Source organism: Macrotis lagotis, chromosome 6, assembly GCF_037893015.1.
Source record: "Macrotis lagotis isolate mMagLag1 chromosome 6, bilby.v1.9.chrom.fasta, whole genome shotgun sequence".
In the NCBI taxonomy this organism is placed as follows: domain Eukaryota; kingdom Metazoa; phylum Chordata; class Mammalia; order Peramelemorphia; family Peramelidae; genus Macrotis; species Macrotis lagotis.
This window is the reverse complement of record NC_133663.1, coordinates 37,121,298-37,128,656: the sequence shown is the minus strand read 5'-3', so window position 1 is coordinate 37,128,656 and position 7,359 is coordinate 37,121,298.

The following is a 7,359-nucleotide window of genomic DNA, read 5'->3' as shown; positions in this document are numbered from 1 at the left end:
CATTACTCATGATTGGGGCATGTCATACCATTATAATAAAAAAATGATATTGCCTAAATTACAAATTTAGTGCTATACCAATGAAAAGTATCAACAGATTATTTATAAAACAAAATATCAAGATTCATTTGAAGAGGCAAAAGGGAAAATACGAAAAAAACTAGAGAAAAGAATAGTACTCTCAGACCTCAATACATGCTATGAACCAATAATTATATAATCTAGTATTTTTTTAAATAGAAAAGTAGATCAGTTAAGTTCAAGTACACAAACTACTTAGGGCATTCTGTTTTTCAAATGAGGTGCTGAGAAAAACCTATTTGGTTTCAAAAGGATAAACAAGCTAGAGATAAAAAACCTCATCATTAAAAATATAGAGTAAAATTGAAGGCAGCACCTTTCACAGAAATGAGTAGGTAGAAAATTAACAACCAAGAGATAGAAATTACAAAAGCAATTTTAATTACATGAAACAAAAAGACAATTTCAATCACATGAAATTTTTTAGAAGGCTATTTTTTGATGAACAAATTAAATTCTCTGATTTAGATTTAGATTGATCTAAATTATCAATTGGGGAGAAAAAATATTCATCAAATATTTCTGATCAGGGTCTGAGATTCAGGATATATAGGAAATTAGCATAAATATACAACATTAGAAGCTATTCCCAAAAGGACATATACAATAGTTCCAAAAAAGATTTGCAGATTATTAACAGTCATTAGAAAGATTGTTCTAAATCACAAATAATAAAAATGCTATGAGATAAACAACTCTAAGACTTTCACCTTCTATGCAGTAAATTGATAACAAAGCAATGTTATATGAATTTAGTAGAAAATTATTGTGACCTAAGAAATGAATATAAGAAATCTAGAAAAATATGAGATTTATATGAATGAGTACAAAAATAACAAAACTAAGAAAACAAAATGTATGACAACAGTAATATCAGTGGACTAATATAGAAATATGTTAAACATGATGGCATATGTACAATATATCAGCTTACTTGCTGTCTTGAGGAAGGAGAAAAGTAGAAAAAAATGAGGAAAAAGCTTATCAAAAGATGAAGATTGAAAATCATCTTGCATATAACTGAAAAAATAAAATCACATTCAAAAAATCAAGGACATTGAATTGCAATTAAACATTCTACAATTACATGTAACTAAAAATGTATTGTGAAAGGTCATCCCCCAATTTTTTTTAAAAGAAAAGAGAAAAAATACTCTCCACACTCTATATAATTGTTCCTTCCAAGGCTCTTTTGCTATATATTTATCCATTTCACACTCATTAACTGTGTATGTGTTCTACCAGGTTCTGTCCTATACCCTCTTAACTTTTCTTTCTATATGCTTCCCTTTGGTGATTTCATGAGCTCCTGTTCATGCACACATTTAAATGATTCCCAGATTTATATGTCCAGCCTTAGATCCTTTAAGAAAGAGTCTTTTATCTTCAAATACTGGATATTTCAAACTGGTTGGTCATCTTGGAGATATCTCAAAGGCAACAGATCTGAAACGGCTCTTTTTGGTGCTCTCCTCTCCCCAAGTCTTTTTCAAACTTCCCTATTGATGTCAAGATCACCACCATTCTTCTAACTGCCCAAATTTACAACCTGTTTGTTACCTTAGATTCCTGCTCTTTTCTACAACCGAATGAATGCAATCTAATGTGAAATCTCAAAATACTTTTTCCTCTACCACATATCTTGCTTATATCCTCTTCTCTGAATTCACGGAGTCACAACTTTACCTTTTTTAAGGATTATTATAATCGCATTGTAATTGGACTCTCTACCTTAAGTCCAGCTATTAGAGCTAACCCTCTAAAACTAACCTCAATCTACTCTGTATTTATTTTTACCTAGTTATTTTACAAGTTATAGTCCCCATTTTACTCTGAGCTCTTTGAGGGATGGGACCATTATACCATTGTTCCTCCCTTTTCTTTTTTTTAAATTTTTGCAAGGCAAGGGGGGTTAAGTGACTTGCCCAAGGTCACACAACTAGATAATTATTGTGTCTGAGATCAGATTTGAACACAGGTCCTCCTGACTCCAGGGCCAGTGCTCTATCCACTATGCTATCTAGCTGCCCCGGAATGGGACCATTTTTGCTTTTGTTTTTTATATCCTGTTCACATATCACTTAAATGCTTAAATTATCTTATATTCAATTTTTGCACACACACACACACACACACACATGCGCATGTGCGCACACGTGCACACAAACACACACACACACACACATATATAATGGTGCTTGTTTAGGTAGGAGTTCCCCTTTTCAGTCTGAGATTCTATGATTTTGTCACCTGATGACATTTGACTTCATCACAATAGAACCTTCAGCTGGGATTTTTTTTCCCACTATGTACATGTAATAATTATATTTTCCATGTCCCATGACAGCTCCCTTTTGGGTTCCCTTGAGTTTGGCTATGCTAACAAGATGTCTGTGATCTTTAGGCACTGTGAACCCTAAGGGTTTTCGATTGTGATACATCTGTGTGATGAGGGGAGAAGAATCTGTGTTCTGACAGTACCTTCTGGGTCTTCCTTTCTTCTTTAGGACCTGGCTGGGCCACTGACAGGTGACAGATATAGCATACTCTACTTGTTCCTTGCAGCCAAGGGAGACTTGGATTTGAATTCCAGAACTGACATGTACTCATTTGGATTTGGATGTCATTGCAATTCTCTTGAGTTTTGGTTCCTTGTCTATAGAATGAAGATGATAGTATTTGCATTGCATACTTCACAGAGTTTTGTTTGGAAAGTGTTTTGTAAACGCTAGAAATGTGAGCTATTACTTATAGCTTAACTTAAACTCCCTCCCAGATAACATATCTGTGTGTAACAAGGCCAATGTTTAAAACAAATCATTAATATTTTTGATAGGTGGTTACACTATGCAAATATTCAAATGGGTTCAGAGATCACAGTTTTCCCAAATAAATTTTTACCTAAATAATTTCTTGGTTGAGTACATAAAATATTTGAGAAGAGAGGCAAGGCACTGGAGCAAGGACATTTTAATATGAATCTGTCAGCTTGCCATCTTCTTGGGTGCTTATTTATCATAGTGTTTATCAAGATGGCATTCCTTTATAGTTCCTCTTCACAAAAAAAGATATCTGTCAATCACTGTCAGTTTTCTAAAGGGATTATCCATCATTTTTGCAGAAAGTCAAATCCTTCATTCCATAGACTCCAAATGTGTCGAGTACAATTGAGGTCTGTTCCATGAAAAGGATATTTAAGAATGAAAGGATATTGTCCTGCATAGCCAGCAAAGGCTCTTATGACTAAAACTTTGCTTTGTCAGTAGAGTTTTTCTGTTTGTTTTTTTTTTTCCTATGCGAAAATGACTTGTCTATCATTTTAGGCCTTAAATTGAAAGAGTTTATTAACATTTTAGTTGATATCAGTTGGTTCAGGAAGAAGAGATTGAGTCTCTCAGCCAAGTGGGAATAAGAAGGAACAAACAGCCTAGTCAGTAAGTAGTTGGAGCCTAAAGACATCACCATATGGCAAGTGAATGAGCCATGGAAAACAGACGACTTCCTTCTTATCACTGAGACTATTCCATCTGGTATTAGGTTGATGGGTGTTAGTAGGTCAGTATGAGGCAATGTTGAATTATCTCCATCTATCTTGTCTGGATTTTTATTATTCTATTAGTAGTAGTAAATGTTCATCAACCTCCAAATAGTCAATCTTTGTTTTTCCCCTTAGAAATGACATTGGAATTTCCCTGCAAGTAATAGAACAATCTGTACCACTGACTCTAAATGTCTAAATTTGAAAAGTAGAAATTAATCTTTTTAAGATATTCAGATTAACTACAATTAAATGTTGACCTATGAATATGGTTGGTCAGGTGGTTGTTTTATTCTCATTTTGGAGATATCTATACATTGAAGCACCATTTCATTTTTTTTTAAATATATCATTAAATTCAAATTTTTCTTCTTGAGAATATCCACATTATTCAAAACATGGTTGTTGAGAAAAGGATATATTAATCTGATTTTTTTTACAATATCATTGAATTATCAGTAATTGTGAATGGATCAATAAGAACACAGAAAACAGATGGAGATTTTCTTTAAAATCTTGAAAATATGCAAAAAAATAGATATTAGAAAAAATAGTGCAGGAAAGAATTTGAGTATTAAAATAGATATTCTAAAGAGATAATTGGGATATAACATTTACTCCAAATTTATACAGTAAAAGTTTGGGGTTTGTCAGTTAAGCACAAATGCAGTACACTAGTTGTCATCAGTTCTTGATTCTAGAAGAGGACCAAAGACACCCTGAGGGTGATGCCTTGACGATTTAAGTGGGTAGGACATAAACTAACTCTTCTTTTAATCCAGTTATGAAACACAGAATCAAAGAATAGAACTACACATGTTTTCAACAGTACATGATGCACTCTCTCCTTAGACTCCCCAGCCTCAGAAAAGCGTTTATATGATTGTTTTCCCCCTCCACTTAAACTCTGGGGGTACTTTTAGTTTCCCACCTATGGTTAACACAGACATCCTGCCTTGCTTTTATTAATTTGACCCTTGGCTTGATCTAGAGCAATCTGGAAGAGTCCGTCGTCCTAGGCCAGCTATCACAAAGAACTGAATTACACTTTTCTCATATACACCATAGACTCTGCTGATAGGATAGAATCTGAGAACTACCAACATTTTTCCTGACAAGACAAAACATGACTTAGATAAGATAATTCCTGAAAAGATCATTAGCCATCAGAACAATAATTTAACCATTTGGCTAGAAGCAGAGTGGTTGGCGTGTACACAATTTACTCTTTGTTTAAATAAAAATATCTTTTTATTCAAGTTGGGGAAGATACTTATTTAAAAACTGTTTTATCTTATAAACCAAAAGTTAAATTAAGGAGATTGAGTACATAATTTGTTTTACTCACAGTAGTAGTTACTTGACCTCACCTGTCCAAAGAAACCTAAATATATTTCTTCCAAATTTCCCTATTTTCATCAATATCACTACCATGTAGTCATCCTCTCCCCAACCCTATATATATTAAATATCAAGTTTTTCTAAAAACAGTTCTATCTCCACATCATCTCCTTAATGCTTATCTTTTCTTCACCCATGCTGCCATAGCTCTAGCTCATCACATTATTGTGATAAACTCCCAAATGGTCAACATGCTTCTCATTGCTCCCTTTTCTTAATTAACTTTTAACCTTTATGCAACTTTAAGATAATTTTAATGAAAAAATATTTAGTGGTTCCCTCTATTTAGTGACCTTCATAATCTGGCTCCAGTCTACCTTTCCAAACTAAATTCATTTTTCCTCTCCTTTATGCATTCTATACTGTAAATTTGGCATTCCTTTTTTTTTAAGTTTTTTGCAAGGCAAACGGGGTTAAGTGGCTTGCCCAAGGCCACACAGCTAGGTAATTATTAAGCATCTGAGACTGGATTTGAACCCAGGTACTCCTGACTGCAGGGCCGGTGCTTTATCCACTACACCACCTAGCTGCCCCCATTTCTTTTCTTTATGAATTTGTGTAAGTCATTCTTCATGTCTGGAAGAGCTCCTTCCTTACCCTCCACCTCCCAGATACTTTTTCTTCTAGGCTCAGCTGAATCCTTCAGTTGTTAATGTTTTCTCCCTTCTCAAACTAGCCTGCCTGTATTTATTCATTTGTATACATGTGTGTGTGTCTGGGGGGGGGGGTGTTCTTTCTTTATTGATCAGCATGAACCAAACAGCTATATATATTTGCAGATACTATGAGACAGGATAGAATATGTCAAATTTAGTATATCTCACAGGAGCAAAGGACTTCATGATAGAAGTGACCTTTGAATAAGATTCTGGAGATTATATGTTCTAAAGTCCTTTTATTACACATGAGGAAATTGAAGTTCAGACTCAATTTAAGTAACTTAACTAAGATCAGATCAATCAGGCAGTCAATAAGTATCTATTAAATGATTGCTATGAGCCAAATACACTGTTTTAAGCACTGTGAATTCAAAGAGGAAGAACAAAACACAGCTTCTGCCTTCAAGGAGCTCACGTTCTACTAGAGAGATAACATGCAAATAACTATGGACATATAAGATATATATGATGTGAATATGTACACAGAAATGCACATACATACATATAAGATGTATGAACATTGGCACAGGACCACCTAGCATGGCATGCCCTCATCAGTGAGGGGGCTGCATTCATTTTTTGAGGAAGGCAGAATTGAAGCCGCTCAAAGAAAACATGGCATCCGTAAGTTTAGAGTGCCCATCCCAGGTGCTCACATGCACTATTTGTGCCCGACCTGTGTAGAACATTCTGAGCTCACATTGGCTGATCAGCCACAGTAGGACACACTGTAATTTGTCTCAAACATAGTAATGTCATTTTGATCTTCTTCAATAAGGAAGGACAAGAAGAACCAACCAACCATCCAACCAATATATAGTTTAAATTAAAAGTCATCTTAGAATAAAGTCAACATTGCCTCTGTATGTATGAGAGGTAGACTTGGGGAATGTGATGTGTTGCGTGCGCGCGTGCGCACGTGTATGTGTGTGTGTGTCCAGGAAAGATCACTCAAATAGTTTGTTGCAGAGCAGGAATTAGATTCCTGCCTTCTAACTCCAAATTCATCACTGTCTCCCCAAAGCTATGCTAGCAAATTGCATAGATATTACTGACAGAGAAAAAATAACATAGAAAGTGGTAAGTTATCAAGTGATAGCAAAATTAACCTTCAAAGTTAGCAATACAGTAGCAACTTTAATTGACTTGAGAATAATCTTGACTGAATTGCTAAAATTTTAAGTTTTCCACTCTGAAAGCAAAGTAGTGGTAAATGTGACAACTGATCATGCTGATCTTGTCCAACTATAGGTTCATATATAGCACTTTAATTTTGTAGCTTTTACCACTATAATTATTACTTTTCTTAGAAATTGCATTCATTCCTTAAAATTTATAAATTTAAGAATTTTAGTTGAGATGCAGTGTGGGAATGTTGATTTTGGAGTTAGGAAAAAACTGGATTCAAGTGCCAGTTTTGATACACATTGAGTGTGTTCACAGAGAGAGTACTGATCTTCCTTGATAGCTTCCTTATGCTAATGAATTGACAGTCCCTCTCTCCAAAGAGAGTATTTACTTATGTTGCTACCTTTGCTTATATTCACAAATAACTTTTTATTCATTCTAAAGCCCAATTTTTGTTCTAGTGAAACATACGGACAAATTTAAAGTGAAATTGATCTTTATAAAATCACAAAACTTTACTTTAGGAGTAGGACTAGCATTAGGAAGGACAGT